Source organism: Pseudophryne corroboree, chromosome 4, assembly GCF_028390025.1.
Source record: "Pseudophryne corroboree isolate aPseCor3 chromosome 4, aPseCor3.hap2, whole genome shotgun sequence".
NCBI lineage: Eukaryota > Metazoa > Chordata > Amphibia > Anura > Myobatrachidae > Pseudophryne > Pseudophryne corroboree.
In genome coordinates this window covers 698,413,822-698,431,751 of record NC_086447.1, presented here as the reverse complement: position 1 = coordinate 698,431,751, position 17,930 = coordinate 698,413,822, and positions in this window count along the sequence as shown.

The window sequence follows — 17,930 nt, the reverse complement described above, 5'->3', positions numbered from 1 at the left end:
ACTATTAATATTGTACTGTTGTTTTGTGTCCTTTCGTCTTAGTTGCAAAACAGATTAGATAGATAGATAGATAGATAGATAGATAGATAGATAGATAGATAGATAGATAGATAGATAGATAGATAGATAGTTGTGTGGCTGGCACTCAGTATTGATAATGAACAACCACCGGGGTGCCCTCCAACAGGTACAATAGATAGGCAGAGGTTCCCTGGGTCGGGTCTGCTTACACCCCTCTTGTTGTGATACACACACACAGGAACCAGGCCGGCACTCTCCGGATTTTCAATAAACAGAAGTGTATTCAAAAAATCATGATAAAGTGCAATGTCCATGTAAGGTACTAACGTTTCAATGCCGGCAGGGCATTTTTCTCAAGCTGCAAGGTTTGTTATTTTGCAGCTCTTGTACCTTGAAAAAAATGCCCTGCGCGGAGTTGAAACATTGGTACCTTACATGCACGTTGCACTTCAATATGATGTTCTGAATACACTTCTGTTTATTGAAAATTTGGAGAGTGCTGCCTGGTTCCTGTGTGTGTGTATCACAACAAGAGGGGGGAAAACAGACCCGACCCAGGGAACCTACCTATCTATCTATCTATCTATCTATCTATCTATCTATCTATCTATCTATCTATACAGTATATATATGTATATATACACTGCTCAAAAAAATAAAGGGAACACTAAAATAACACATCCTAGATATGAATGAATGAAATATTCTTATTAAATACTTTATTCTTTACATAGTTGAATGTGCTGACAACAAAATCACACAAAAATTATCAATGGAAATCGAATTTATTAACCCATGGAGGTCTGAATTTGGAGTCACACTCAAAATTAAAGTGGAAAAACACACTACAGGCTGATCCAACTTTGATGTAATGTCCTTAAAACAAGTAAAAATGAGGATCAGTAGTGTGTGTGGCCTCCACGTGCCTGTATGACCTCCCTACAACGCCTGGGCATGTTCCTGATGAGGTGGCGTATGGTCTCCTGAGGGATCTCCTCCCAGACCTGGACTAAATCATCCGCCAACTCCTGGACAGTCTGTGGTGCAACGTGGCGTTGGTGGATGGAGCGAGACATGATGTCCCAGATGTGCTCAATTGGATTCAGGTCTGGGGAACGGGCGGGCGAGTCCATAGCATCAATGCCTTCGTCTTGCAGAAACTGCTGACACACTCCAGCCACATGAGGTCTAGCATTGTCTTGCATTAGGAGGAACCCAGGGCCAACCGCACCAGCATATGGTCTCACAAGGGGTCTGAGGATCTCATCTCGGTACCTAATGGCAGTCAGGCTACCTCTGGTGAGCACATGGAGGGCTGTGCTGCCCCCCAAAGAAATGCCACCCCACACCATTACTGACCCACTGCCAAACCGGTCATGCTGGAGAATGTTGCAGCCAGCAGAACGTTCTCCTTGGCATCTCCAGACTCTGTCACGTCTGTCACATGTGCTCAGTGAGAACCTGCTTTCATCTGTGAAGAGCACAGGGCGCCAGTGGCGAATTTGCCAATCTTGGTGTTCTCTGGCAAATGCCAAATGTCCTGCACGGTGTTGGGCTGTAATCACAACCCTCACCACCTGTGGACGTTGGGCCCTCATACCACCCTCATGGAGTCTGTTTCTGATCGTTTGAGTAGACACATGCACATTTGTGGCTTGCGGGAGGTCATTTTGCAGGGCTCTGGCAGTGCTCCTCCTGTTCCTCCTTGCACAAAGGCGGAGGTAGCGGTCCTGCTGCTGGGTTGTTGCCCGCCTACGGCCTCCTCCACGTCTCCTGATGTACTGGCCTGTCTCCTGGTAGCGCCTCCATGCTCTGTACACTACGCTGACAGACACAGCAAACCTTCTTGCCACAGCTCGCATTGATGTGCCATCCTGGATGAGCTGCACTACCTGAGCCACTTGTGTGGGTTGTAGACTCCGTCTCATGATACCACTAGAGTGAAAGCACCGCCAGCTTTCAAAAGTGACCAAAACATCAGCCAGAAAGCATAGGAGCTGAGAAGTGGTCTGTGGTCACCACCTGCAGAACAACTCCTTTATTGGGGGTGTCTTGCTAATTGCCTATCATTTCCACCTGTTGTCTATTCCATTTGCACAACAGCGTGTGAAATTGATTGTCAATCAGTGTTGCTTCCTAAGTGGACAGTTTGATTTAACAGAAGTGTGATTGACTTGGAGTTACATTGTGTTGTTTAAGTGTTCCCTTTATTTTTTTGAGCAGTGTATATATATATATATATGTGTGTGTGTGTGTGTGTGTGTGTGTGTGTGTGTGTGTGTGTGTGTGTGTGTGTGTGTGTGTGTGTGTGTTATACAGTGATTAAGGCAGCACTGCTTTGCTATTGTTGTCTTATTGCCTATGATGGTCAGTTGATCAAGACCCGAGGTGTGGCTACAACTAATGCTACCACTTGCCCATTAACTGGTGATGTTAAACCACTACTGAGCCTGCTGGGCTTGATAACATTAGGTGCTGACATAATTACTAAAAGTGGTTCAGCTGGACATCCCAGAGCTTAAAGACTTTGCTGATTTGTTTGACAACTTTTATATAGTTATCTGTGAAATAGAAAATTAATCTTAATAAAGAGGTTGCGCTAACTGTGATAAAGGACATTGCTGACCTCAATCTCAAGACCAAATTGTGAGTTATCACACCCAAGGAGGAAGCTGTTCTGTAGGTATCTACAATGGTGGCAGCTGTGTAGAAAGACAAGTCAGTTCCCATCTGCATTGACCCAGTACATCTAACACAAGACCCTTGTGCATCCATATTATCCTTTTAAAACAGTTGAACAGGTGATTGCTGATATGCCCAATGCCATGATTTTCACTACGTTAGATGCCAAATATGGGTTTTTGCATATCAAGTTGGACAAAGAGTTACACTTGCTGACCACTTTCATGATGCCAGTAAGGAGATATTCTTTTATGTGCATGCTTTATGGGATTTGCACCAGCAGTAAGATTTTCGAGAGTTGTACTGTATGAAACTTGTTTAAGGGCTTTCCTTGTGGGATCATTGTGGAAAACATACAGTGTTGTTCCAGGGTTCATCAAGAGAGAAGCATGGCCACGCCTTCTCTTACACGGGATCAAATCTCTCGATATGATATTGAATCCTAACAAGTGCCATATTTTAGACAGGAAGAGTAGGTAAATCCTAGTGGGCACAAGAGCAGCCTTTGCTCAACAGTTAAAATGGGAGTCACAGGTACAGTATGCTCCCTTAATATATATAACAAACAAAAAATTATCAGTTGTAAGTACTGGCGCTCTATAACATATACAGTAAATAGTACTCCCCTTAGGATAATTTACAATGACGTACTTTTTTCTATAAGAAGACCAATATAGATAGATCACATATAATGCAGTTTATGACAGGATGGTTTTTATATATCCCACATAGTAATTCCATTCGTTGTGAAGGAATAAAAGAGTATCCACCACCAAGTGAACAATTCACAGGGATGCCCCCTACTGGTAACACTCACAGACTGGAAGTTATGAATGAGCACATCAAGTGTATCTTTAAGGCAGACTTCAGTATGGCTTTCTCCCCTCTCTCCCATGTCCAGATTCTCCTAACCTGGCTTTTACCCCATGAAAAAGAAGCAGATTCCAGAGAAGGGATCAGATTTCAAGGGAAAATCAGTGTATAAATGATGGAATAAATGGGGCCACATTCCTCTGCAGCGACTACCTCCTTTGTACCAGTGAGGTCACCTCTGATGTTGAGGTGGAGGTGAACTGACTGGTGCAAAGGAAAAGGAGGCTTAGGTCATAATGGCCTATGTCTTTGTCCAGAGTTGTGGATGGTTGGTCCTATTCTTCTAGTGAACTGCCCATTAATGCAATTAGTGATGAATTGACTGTTTCTGAAGGGGTGCTCCTTCATTGTCCGTGGTTTGTATTTCCCCACTCTTTGCAACAGGTCAATGCTACTCAAGTGCTATCTGCCTAACATCACAAGAAAGGCTGTGATCAACAAAATTAAAAGGCACTTCTCTGTGCATGGCACTCCCCAACAATTATTCACAGACAATGCTGTGCAATTTATGAGCACAGAGTGCAAACTATTTGTGTATCAATGGGATATTACTCACAAACCCTGCAGGACAAGGTACCTGCAGTCTAACAGCTTAGTTGAGAGAGCAGCCCGGTCAGCAAATCATTCTCTGTAAATGTGTTCTAGAGACAGTCTGAACTTTACTTGGCACTTATTTACTATAGAAAAACTCAATATGGGCTTCCCTCACTCACAGAATTTGTTATCAAGGTACATCTGCATGATAACTCCCATGGTCAAGTGCAAGTTCCAACCATAGACAGATCAAGATGTTCACAATTCTCTAACCAGTTCCCAGAAAAAGATCTAAGTCCCTCTATGAGATTATTCTCACACCATTTAGCTTACTTACAGCTTGGTCAACTAGCGCTCATGGAATCCACAGTAGGGTTTGTCAAACTTGCCAGTGTTCAAGGACTGGCTCATAAATCTAACAGCTGCATCACTGAGGTTTATGGTGTCCCAGTGCAACAGGAGTCAATTACTAAGTGTCCATAAAACCCTACCCAGAAAAAAAAGAGGAGGCAAAATTGCACATAGCAATCAAATAACTAGTAGGTGTCATTTTATAGACTCTACTAGATAAAAGATAGCTAGCAGCTGATTGTTTGCTATTGGAAACTTTTTCATTATATATCTTTTGCTACATTTGATACATTTACACCTATGTGGAACAGAGGCACAGATTGATTCTTTGTCCTGAGACAATTTGTATATATGGATAAATATCTCTAGTGCTAAAGAGTGGTAGAGCTCTGAGGTAAATTATAGATTAATGCTTACCCATTATGTCCACTCCTCCTACTTCATCTACCCACCAAATTCACATTTGACCAATTTGGTTCTATTGTCTCTCATTACCCACCCCTTTAGAATGTAATCTCTATCAGGTAGGGTTCTCTCTATCTTATGTCCTCTGTAATTTTTAATTGTGCCCTCTGGAAGAGATGCAAGGGAATGGCACTGCTTATTGAGTCATCATGGCCCTGTAAATTCAGTTCTTATGCAATGGGGGTAGGCCATTATTATGTGATTCACAGCTAATTGAATCATCATTTACCTACCCACTTCACTGGAGAAGTAGGCCGGAATCTGAAAGTAGGCCTGTATACTTAAGACTTGTTGGGAATGAGTGAGCAGCCCTGATGGTGAGCAAAGTACTGTACATATCAGAAGTTACACTGTAGGCAATGACCGCTCAGGTATCTTAACCAGGCTTCTGTAGTTTATTGTAGAAGTGAATGGGTAGCTTTAGTCACTATTACAAATCTTAGTTCTCCTATGGAGTGAAGCCTGTAGCTGAGCAGGGGTGCAGACAGCTGGTTACTTTCCTCTCTAAGGTATAAGTGCAGGGTTAAGGGGTAGCATTGCGGGTCTCAGAAGCTAATAGAACTGTGCACATGTCGCTCATGCACAGTGGCAAGATGGCACAGCGAAAGCACAGACACACCATAGGTGGACATCTTGGTACTGGAAGGTAGCATACCTTGAGGAGCCATTTTGTTGGAGACTGCAGACTTAACAAGACTAAGGGTTATATTTACTAATGTTTAGCTTTGTATTTGATTTTAAGTTTGATGTATATTGACTGAAACCTAATCAAATTGACATTTTTTCACTCATCAAATCACACCTTTACTAAGATTTTAAAATCATTCAATATTGCTTGATTTTGACTGGTGATTTTGTGTTCGGTTTAGGGTATCCATATCAAAATCGAACATAAAATCACCTTTAAAATTGAATGTAAAATAATATTAAATAGAACAAACACTTGCCTATGTATTTCTATTGGATAAAACATATCACATGCAAGAAGCTGCTGTAGTTCTTCTAATTCTGGTTTGCGTACATCTCCGATACTGTAGTGTCTGTGCATGCACCGGACCCATTTTGTGCATGTTCAGAACAGGTCCTACATCACTGCACACGATGCCCCCTAGCTGCAGACTGTCACTGTTTGGGGACTGGGTATCCAAAGATGAAGGAGCGATGTGGACTGCATCCATCTCTGAATGAGGCCATAAGTCCTACAGCTACAGTGAACCACATGTTTGGGTCCCTTTTTACTGGAGATGTGCGCAATCCTCAAGTGTTTCTTGATTTCTTTTAAAATTCATGATCCATTGACAGACGCTATGGTGACTGCACCAACGATTGTACACATTGAGGATGTGCAAAATTATTAGCAATTTTCAATAATTGCTCAATTGCAAAAACATCGGCATAGTGTCCGTCACCTCTGTTGTCTAGAATTTAAAATCACCTCCTATTAGTCTAGTATTTTGGTGATTAGTAGTTCGATTTTGTGTTCAATTGGTGTTTGATTTTCAATTCGAATGATAGGAAAACAGTGGATTAGTTTATTGTAGAAGTGAATGTGTAGCTTTAGTCACTATTACAAATCTTAGTTCTCCTATGGAGTGAAGCCTGTAGCTGAGCAGGGGTGCAGACAGCTGGTTACTTTCCTCTCTAAGGTATAAGTGCAGGGTTAAGGGGTAGCATTGCGGGTCTCGGGAGCTAATAGAACTGTGCACATGTCGCTCATGCACAGTGGCAAGATGGCACAGCGAAAGCACAGACACACCAAAGGTGGCCATCTTGGTATGGGAAGGAAGCATACCTTGAGGAGCCATTTTGTTGGAGACTGAAGACTTAACAAGACTAAGGGTTATATTTACTAATGTTCGGCTTTGTATTCGATTTTAAGTTTGATTTGTATTGACTGAAACCTAATCAAATTGACATTCTTTTTCACTCATCAAATCACACCTTTACTAAGATTTTAAAGTCATTCAATGTTGTTTGATTTTGACTAGTGATTTTGTGTTCGGTTTAGGATATCCATATCAAAATCGAACATAAAATCACCTTTAAAATTGAATATAAAATAATATTAAATAGAACAAACACTTGCCTATGTATTTCTATTGGATAAAACATATCACATGCAAGAAGCTGCTGTAGTTCCTCTAATTCTGGTTTGCGTACATCTCCGATACTGTAGTGTCTGTGCATGCACCGGACCCATGTTGTGCATGTTCAGAACAGGTCCTACATCACTGCACACGATGCCCCCTAGCTGCAGACTGTCACTGTTTGGGGACTGGGTATCCAAAGATGAAGGAGCGATGTGGACTGCATCCATCTCTGAATGAGGCCCACAAGTCCTACAGCTACAGTGAACCACATGTTTGGGTCCATTTTTATTGGAGATGTGCGCAATCCTCAAGTGTTTCTTAATTACTTTTAAAATTCATGATTCATTGACAGACGCTATGGTGACTGCACCAACGATTGTACACATTGAGGATGTGCAAAATTATTTGCAATTTTCAATAATTGCTCAATTGAAAAAACATCGGCTTATTGTTCGTCACCTCTGTTGTCTAGAAGCTAAAATCGCCTCCTATTAGTCTAGTATTTTGGTGATTAGTAGTTCGATTTTGTGTTCGACTGGTGTTTGATTTTCAATTTGAATGATAGTAAAACGGGATTCTATATTCATCTACTGTCACAACTGAGGGCCTGAGCTGACGGGAGGCAGCCTCAGTTGTAGGGGCTGAGATGTAACGGAACCTGGGAGGTTGTATCAGACCCCTAGACATGTAAGTAACATGTAGAATAACTGCCCGAAGGCGTGACCACGACAACCAGGATAAAAGTCAATGATGTTTATTATGACAAACTCCGTAACACAGCAGCAGTAAAAGGAAACATAAAAGTCAACAGAGGATAAATACAATTCCTGGGTACTACAGGGTGGCAAGGGCCACAGGCACTGGTAGTGTGAGACAGTTCTTATAATCTTCTAGTTGGAAAGTCCTTACCAGGCCTGACTGTAGCAATGGAGAGAACCCAGGATCGTACCAGCTGATGTTCCAGGAAAGGCTGGGCTGCTGAAGGTAAAACGGCTGCTGTGGATACTGGCTGGAACCAGACTGTTGTTGGTACGGAGTGCATACTGGCTGGAACCAGTTAAATAATAAACGAACTTGAGAGCGATGAAATAATAATGAAGTTTGGAGTTTGAGAGCGGTGAAATAATAATTCCGGTGGAGAGTGGTAAACTGCAGAAAAGGACACCGGCCCTTTAAGAGAAGCTATACACTGCTGGAAGCTGGGCTGGAAGCAGGTGATTGTTTGAGAGCGGTGAAATAATAATACCGGTGGAGAGTGGTAAACTGCAGAAAGGACACCGGCCCTTTAAGAGAAGCTGTACACTGCTGGAAGCTGAGCTGGAAGCAGGTGATGTTGTAGCTGGAAACAGGTGAGTCCAGAATGGATCGGAGAGTCAGGCTACACCGCAGATGGAATGCTGGTGCGGGTCTCTATAGCAGAAGTCTGGAGACAGGAGCTGGAACCTGGAAGACAACCACAGGAGAGAGACAAACTGGAACTAGATTAGACAACCAAAGCACTGACGCCTTCCTTGCTCAGGCACAGCTTACTTATACCTGCAGCAAGGAAGGGGTTGGCTAGGCAATTATGCAAATCAACAATACAGACAGCAGATTGGTGGAAATGCTCAGATGACAAAATCCAAGATGGCTGCGCCCATGCAGACACTTGGAGGGAAGTTTGGTTTGTAATCCATGTGAGAATTGAAACAGTAATGGCGACGCCGGCCACAGGAGACAGGAGACGCCAGACTGACAAGCGCACATTTAACCACGCGGGCACAGCGGAGGCCGCGGCTGATGAAATCACCACTCTGACATTCTGCATGTGGAAACTCAGGAGCAGCGGGATCCGGACCTGGAACGCTGAGCCAGCCTTAGGAGGCATCTGAAGGGTAAGTAATGGCGTCCAGATACCCGGATCGTGACAGCTACAGTATGTAAAAGTACCAATGTTTTGCCGATATTTAATTTTGAGTGGGATTTGTTTTATATTCGATTTTTCATTCAGTTTTGCCTTTTGTAAATCTCCAAAAGCAAAATCGAATGAAAATTGAATGCAAAACTCCAAAAACTCTAAATTGAACATTAGTAAATATACCCGACTGTCTCAAGTCTGTTTACCTGTCTCATACTTATTTGTATTTATGTATTTGTTGTAATTGCTTATTTGTATTAATGTATTTGTATGCTGATTATCTGATGCTACAGAATGGGTGTACCTTATAAATAAACAGTGATGTGGTTTTTATTACTTTTAACAAGTCTAAATGTGATTATTTTTATTTACATCTCCATTAAAATCAATGTATTACATACATATTGGGGGTTATTCAGACCTGACGCAGGCGCACGTTCGCTCGCAGCGGACACATTTGGGCAGTCTGCGCACTGGACTTTGTGTGCCTGCACGACCTTACACATTGTGACCGTATCCAAGAAGGAAGTGGCCACAGTGTAATTGACAGCGGAGGCCATCAGGGGGGGAAGCGTCATTGCAGAGTTGGCGGGTGGGGAGCTCTGAAAGGGGATGGGGCAGGACCCTTTTCCGGGTGGCTGCATGACGTCACACATAGCCGCTCTAAATAAAAATGGTGGCTGGCTGCTCTGTCAGGGGTCAACCTTAGTTCCGAATCTGCGTCCGCAATCTAATTACGGACGCATTGGGAGGTGGCCTCAGGCTTATAACAAAAATGAACCAATATACAGTAGATTGTAAGGTCCACTGAACTGATGTGTAAATATAAATATAAATATAGAAATAAATTACTAAGGCCAGTATTCCATTAGACCCAATCACTTTTCTCCCGGAAAAAAATAATGGGCTGACCAATGGTAATTATCAGGCTAATTAATTAAAGCATATTTTTTTTTAAGGAGAAAATATCCCTTTATATGCAAAAACCCATGGAATCAAGGATAAGTATATGGGCTCATCTGTTATCGTGGCTCCAAGGGCTGCTTATTTGGGATTTTGCTTTGCGGCACGACTGAGGCACCCAAAGCATAATCCACAATAAGTGGCAGGTAAATTACCACAGTTAATTGAATACTGGCCTAAATGTTCTTTGTAAAGCACAGCATACAGATGGAGCCACGCTAATCATTGCTCCATCTGCGACTGAGTGCGCCCGGCGAGGCATTTAAAGTGAATTTGAGCGTCTCTGTGCGCTCGGCAGCATGCCTAGGTTCAGGCGCTACACAGGCACGCCAGACACCCCCATCTGTGAAGTAGCCACGCTTATTGAGCGAGGCTCCACTCTGTGATTGTGTACACTATATACATAACTGTAAATAAATCACAGCATACTTGCCTACCTGACCCTCTCCATGAGGGAGAAAATGCTCTGTTCCTGGACTTTCCTGGTAATGTATGATTGCCATCACATGTGGTGAGCTAGGTAATTGATAAGAAAGGCGTTTCACCACAGGTGATGACAATCATACATTACCAGGAAAGTCCAGGAACAGAGCATTTTCTCCCTCATGGAGAGGGTCAGGTAGGCAAGTATGATTTACAGTAAAGATGAGACTGAAAAAAACAAACTTTAATGGCATGGTGATTAGAGAAGTAATTGGGCCAGGTTGATGTTCTAGTACTGTCTTTAGAACCAGGGCACTGTTATAGTGTTCACGCTATATGCCACTGTAATGGGATTTAAGGCGTGGTGCTAAGCAGAAAAAAAATTCCTGAAGAACAGGCAGGCATTGCATTGCACAGGTAGCAAAGTGTAACATTTGACCATTTTAGTAGATCCTGCTCAGCACTGCTAATTATAAAATTGTTTTAAAAGGAGTCAAAAGGAGCAAACAGAATGACCCAATCAGATATGCATGTGCAAAAGTCCTTTGTGCTTTTTTCTAATTTGGAGCTGAGAAAAATACAGTGAGTGGAGAACACTGCTTGATTGTTAATAATTTATAGCAGGAGGTTACTGCTTTTAATAATTGCTACACCAAATTTTTTTTCTTTTGTGCCAGCCAGCAGTCACTTTATTATAATTAGTGTATACACAAAAATGTTAATATGCAGTAAAATGGCCACTGGAGAGGAGATTATTTCCAAATAGCCAAAGTAATAATTGCAAACTATGACTGGCATGACGAGCATTTTCATCTATATCCCATTTGTTTGCCTTTTGGACATTTGGGTATATCCAGTATGTGAGATGATGAATGATCAGCTGCACAGACCTAGAATCATTGGTGTGTCTATAATTTGTGCAGGGTGTACAGGGAGACCCACACTGCATACCCTGGAACCATATAATTATACTTACCTTTTCATATTCCTGCGACAGACAGCACTGCAAACAGAAATCACTATAAAAATGGCATTGAGGCCTTTTTCACAGTGATTTGTGAAAGAGCAATAGAGATGTCCCCGGGAATATGGCACCGGTGCCATGTTCCAAGACACCTGCACAGGGGCAGTAAACTCTAACCCAAAGACAGAGTCTACCAGTGACATGCGGTGAGGTGTTGACTATAAAAATTATATGGAAATACAAAAATATATTATAAATATCTTCTTTGTATTATTCTAATAATTTTTATAGTCTATGGCAGGTGAGGTAGTGCCTCACCTACATAGCTTTTCCACACATCTCTGATCAAAACTCACCAAATTTCCAGCAATATATACTGCTGCTACTTTGTATAATACACACATGAACCCTTGGGGTCATACTGTATATTGGCCCTCATTCCGAGTTGATCGCTCGCTGCCGATTTTCGCAGAACAGCGATCAGGTTGAAAAATGGCAATTCTGCACATGCGCATGGTACGCAGCGCGCATGCACTAAGTACTTTCACACAAAACTTTGTAGTTTTACACAAGCCCGGGCGAAGCTTTTCAGTCGCTGGAGTGTTCGTTGTTTGATTGACAGGTAGTGGGTGTTTCTGGGCGTCAACTCAGCGTTTTCAGGGAGTGTGCTAAAAAAACGCAGGCGTGCCAGGTAAAAACGCAGGAGTGGTTGGAGAAACGGGGCAGTGGCTGGTCGAACGCAGGGCGTGTTTATGACGTCAAACCAGGAACTAAACAGACTGCAGTCATCGCAAGCTAGGAGTAAGTCTTGAGCCACTCTGAAACTGCATGAAATTTTTAAGTAGCAGAACTGATAACAGTGGCGTAACTACTGCCCCCGCAGTCCTCGCGGTGGCTTGGGGGCGAGGGGCTGTGGGGGCGCCACTGACTTAGAACAGATTGACATGCGGACGAGCGTCCGCATGTCAATCTGCGGTCTCCTTCCCTCCGCTGCTGTGTTGGAGGGACACGGAGGGCACCGCGCGCGCCTCTCCAGTGTCCCTCCTGGCTCTCCGGCCGGTGTAATAAAGGAAGTGCCGTTCGTGAGCTCTGATTGGCTCACGAACCGGCACTTCCTTTATTAGACCCGCAGGAGAGCCAGGAAGGACACGGGTGAGGCGCGCGCTGTGCGCTCCGTGTCCCTCCAACACAAAGGAGCGGCGGGGGGGGGGGGGAGAATAGGGGAGCAAGCACTGTGGGGGAATATCTGGCACTGAGGGCATGTACCTGGCGGCACTGTGGGGGAATATCTGGCACTGGGGGCATATACCTGGCACTGTGTGGAGGAATATCTGGCACTGGGGGCATATACCTGGCACTGTGGGGCAGTATCTGGCACTGGGGGGAGCAGGCACTGAGGGGGCTTATGTGACACTGGGGGGGAATATCTGGCACTGGGGGCATATACCTGGCACTGTGGGGGAATATATGGCACTGGGGGCATATACCTGGCACTGTGGGGGAATATCTGGCACTGGGGGGAGCAGGCACTGAGGGGGCATATGTGGCACTGTGGGGGAATATCTGGCACTGGGGGCAAATACCTGGCACTGTGGGGGGAGCAGGCACTGAGGGGGCATATGTGGCACTGTGGGGGAATATCTGGCACTGGGGGCAAATACCTGGCACTGTGGGGGGAGCAGGCACTGAGGGGGCATATGTGGCACTGTGGGGGAATATCTGGCACTGGGGGCATATACCTGGCACTGTGGGGGAATATCTGGCACTGGGGGCATATGTGGCACTGGGGGGGGGGTATATTTGGCACTGGGGGCATGTACCTGGCACTGTGGGGGAATATCTGGCACTGGGGGCATATGTGGCACTGGGAGCACAGCCCTACCAACAAGCACTACCCCCTAGCAACGAGCATGAAACCCAGTGCATGAAACCCCTGGCAACGAGCATGACACCCTGAGCATGAAAATTCCTGGCACCGTGCATGGAACCAATGGCATGAAACCCCTGGCAACGAGCAGGTAATTTAAAAGTAATTAGAAGCCTTACTGTAGAACTTAATGTGTAATGGGCATTACGGTGTGTGGCATAATGTATCATGGACATTGCAGTGTGTGTCATAATGTGTCAGGCATTACGGTGTGTTGTATACTATATCACGATCATTGTGGTATGTGGTATAATGTCTCAGGGTCATTGCGGTGTGTGTCATAATGTGTCACAGACATTGTATGTGCTATAATGTATCAGGGGCATTGCAGTGTGTAGCATAATGAATAACGAGCATTGCGATTCCTGTCATAATGTGTCACAGGCATTACGGTGTGTGGCATAATGTGTCGGGGGCATTACAGTGTGTGCATATTGTGTCATGGGCATTATTGTGTGTGGCATAATGTCTAAGGGCCATTGCAGTATGTGGCATAATGTATACTGGGCATTACTATAAGGAGGAAAAATGACAAATAATGTAAGGGGCATGAATCAGGATTATTTTTCTTTCCTGTGGTGGCTAACGTCTGGGAGTGCAGGTTGCAAAACTGGGGTATAAGGTAGACTTTTCCTGCAATGCCACGCCCCTTTGTGCGAAGCCACGCCCATTTAAACTAAGCCACACCCCTTTTTGGTTGCGCACCAAAGGCGCACGCATATTTGTCACTTTACTACTGCCAATTATGAGGGGGGGGGGGGGGGCGCCGAAGAATTTTTTGGCTTGGGGGAGAAAAATTTCTAGTTACGCCACTGACTGATAACCTTTCGTTCGCACTTTTGCTAAGCTAAAATACACTCCCAGAGGGTGGCGGCCTAGCGTTTGCATTGCTGCTAAAAGCAGCTAGCGAGCGATCAACTCGGAATGAGTGCCATTGTGTGTAAATCTGGCTCTGGTACTAGTCAGTGCCTCCTCAGCTATTTACCTCACCGGAGCCTGCACATAGGCCCTCTCCTCTCTTAATCTGCCCCTGCCTAGAACAAATATGATGGGCTACTAGATTACCATGCCCTTACACCTGTAACTGCACTCTTTGTTTCAAAACTGTATTTATTGAAGGAATGATGGCAACAAAAACAATCATCACACATACAATAATTTCCAGAGATCAGGATCTAACACAATATCAAAGTCAGATGGGAAAAGATTTGGGAGAACCTTATGTATATAGGGTTGGGCGTGGAGGAAGGCAAAAGTGAAGGTATTCAAAATTACATTTTGCAACAGTTTGAGCAAAGGTCATGGGTTTATGGGTTCCCACTGTCCACCAGCACTCTAATTGAAGATAAACCTGCAGTTGATCAGTACATAAAGGGTGATGCTGCATGGATATTTTGAAGATCAGGAATACTCATCAGAGGAGGAGGCACTCACCTGCCACTTCTTTATAATCTTATACCACATCATCCTCATGGTCATCAGCAAAGATGGGATGTCTTTTTTCACCATGTGCAAAAAAACTGTAAGGTTAATGTTTGGTAACAGTTGTTCCTGATCAAAGTGGGCATATCACTTTTTTGAAGGATTCCAATCTTTAACATTACGGAAAAGGGGGCGTGACCAAGCTGTGGAGGACTGCAGAAGCAAATCTGCTGAGCTCCCCTACTTTCTGTCTCTCTGTGGGCTAAATTACTCTGCACCCCCCTTAAATCAGCCCTCTCTGTGTCCCTAGGGTCCCCCTGTGCCGGGTGCTGGGTGCTGCAGAGCCGGGGTTCAGCTCTCCTTGTTCCCGCAGGTTGCGGCCTACTTGCTCCCGGAAGCCGGGGCCCCGAGTAGATCTCGTACCCGCGAAGCGGCACGGGCCCCCCTCCAAACCCCAGCTTACCCTGCAAGCCTCCTCAGACCCCCCAGACCTCCCCAGAGTGGGTACACCGGCCTCAGTGAGCCTGGAGGACATCTGGCTGAGGGAAACAGCAACAAGGCTGTCAGCCAGAAGACGCGGTGGCCATCTTGGATCCCACTGCCAGCATCAGACAGGCTGAGTGGGCTGTCTTTTCACAGTGCTTAAGTGGCATCTCTGCAGTGGATATTAGCCCCCTTACACCCCACTTCCTTACTGTGCACGAGCCCTCTCTTCAGGATAGCACCTGAGGACACATCCAGCTGCTAAGGGCGTCTGCACTATCGGACGGCTGTAACTAACGGAGCGGCGCTGGACACTCCTACGGATCCTCGGCTACTGTGTGGATGCCTGCTCCTCTGGACTCTCGGTGCTGCAGGTTGGTCCTACACCTATTTCACTCACATACCATCCTCGCTGTTTAGCCTACTCTTTCCCTCCATGCTACCCATGTGACACCTCATGCACACACCCATGGAACCGCTAACATTCCTTCTTGCTTGATTTAGAACCACAAGTCTTTGCCTTTTGACATCTTTATTGCTGTTTACTATTACAAGCCTCGGACGAGCAATATGCCTCCTAAAATGTCCAAATTCTCCGCTCTGGCACCTCCTATTAAATTTGTCTCTAATCGCACCCCTGAACCCGTACCAAAGGGGAAGTTCAGTGCGACCACCGCATCCTCCATTGCATCCTTCCCACTCCCGGCTTCTGGGCCGGACCTTGCCTCTGATGCAACTCTTACAGTCCGTACACTTCACCAGATGCTTCAGGCCCTACGGACGGACATTACTACTGATCTCCAGTCTTCTATTACTCGACTCACGGGTGAAGTGACCGATATCGGCATCCGCACTGATAACTTAGAGGATAAGGTACAGGAGTTGGTCTCTTCCCACAGTGAGCTTCTTACCTCTCACAACTCGGCCTTGGCGGAACTGTCGGCTGTTAAAGACAAGCCAGCGGATGTTGAGGACAGATCCCGTAGAAACAACGTTAAAATCAGGGGTGTTCCGAAGACAGTATTGACCAACGACCTCCAGGACTTTGCTCTTTCCCTCTTTAAAAAATTACTGCCCTCAGCCGAAACCCGAGATCTGTTGATTGATAGGATACATCGTTTACCGAAGCCTCGCTCCACTCCTATTAGCGCTCCTCGAGACGTCCTCCTGCGTCTTCATTTTTTTCACATCAAAGAGGACATTCTCAAGGCCACCCGTATGGCAGAGGACTTGGATGTCTTGGATAACTTACAGCTATTTCCGGATCTGTCGCTCCACACTATAAATAAATGCAGATCCTTCCAACCTATCACGAGGGCCCTCCGTGACCAGGAAATACAGTATAGATGGGGGTTCCCGGTTAAACTACTGGTTTGGAAGGATGGCTCCACTTATGTCATCTCCTCGTTGGACGCTGATGTCAAACTCTTGACTGACAGGAACATCCCTGTCTCGGTCCCTCTGTCTTCTCAAGGCCCTCCAGTGCAATCGGACTGGTCCAAAGTGGGCTGACATTCTACCGTGTCGATACCTCTAACTTTTTTAGTCCTTGCTGATTGGATTCAAGACGCCTGCTACCGGGACACTTTCTGTTCTTTGGTTCTGATGACTCTTTACGTTACTATGGTTTGTCCCTGACATGGGTTTTCATTTTTGAAGGGCCTTCCGTTGCTGTGCTACCTGGTCGGGCACTGGGTCCTGATGTTACACTCGCAAGTATTGTTTATTTCTAGTATCTGTACATGATGTCTGACATAATTTCTGGGCTTCCATGCTCAGTTTATTTACATATCTTTTGTGGTTCTTACATGTGTTGTTAAGTATTAGGTTCCATGGGTGGGGCTTGCAATGGCCTCCCCCCACAAGTTAACTATGTTGCTGCCTTTTTTTTTTTTGCGGCACCTACTGTGGCACGGTATACTGGGCCTTTTGGTGGGGGGGGATTGTGTTTTTCTGATTTTTCTCACTCATTTTTTTTCCTTTACCCCTATTCAGGCCCCCGACAACACCCGGAGAGTCCTCGATCTGGTTGAGTGGTCTTCCCGCACTAAATCGTCATTTCTCTTTCTCTCGACGCTGAAAAGGTGTTTGATCGCCTCCACTGGGGTTATACGCGCCAGGTGTTGTCCAGGTTCGGTCTCCGCGGGGACATCCTCCATTCTATTTTAGCTTTTTACGATGGCCCTTCTGCTAGAATATTTAGTAATGGTTTCCTTTCCTCCCCGTTTCATATTTCCAATGGTACCAGGCAGGGATGCCCCCTTTCTCCGCTGATATTCGTACTAGCTATTGAACCCCTTGCCCAAATGATTCGACTATCCCCGAAATTTCCCGGTCTTACTGTGTGTGACACTTCCCATAAGCTCTGCCTTTTTGCAGACGATGTTTTATTGTTTGTTTCCGACCCGGGGACCTCGTTGCCCGTCCTACATGATATCTTGAAGCGCTTTAGTGCTGCTTCATATAATAAATTGAACACTATGAAATCGGATGCCCTTCCTATTAACATTCCAACCTCTGTATTACCATCTTTGAAGGCGCGCTACCCATATACGTGGAAAGACTCCTCCCAAACGTATCTGGGAATCTCCATCCCCTCTCATTTCCAGAACGTACACTCTCTCAATTATATGCCTTTTCTGGCTCACTTAACCTCACTGACTTCTGCTTGGATGGGCTACGAGGTCTCCTGGCTGGGCTGCTTAGCGCCATTTAAGATAATGTTGTTACCAAAACTTATGTATTTATTTCGAGCCATCCCCCACGCAGTTCCTTGTAAACTGTTAACCCAGATGCGAAGGTTGATGTTATCGTATGTTTGGAAATGTAAACCTC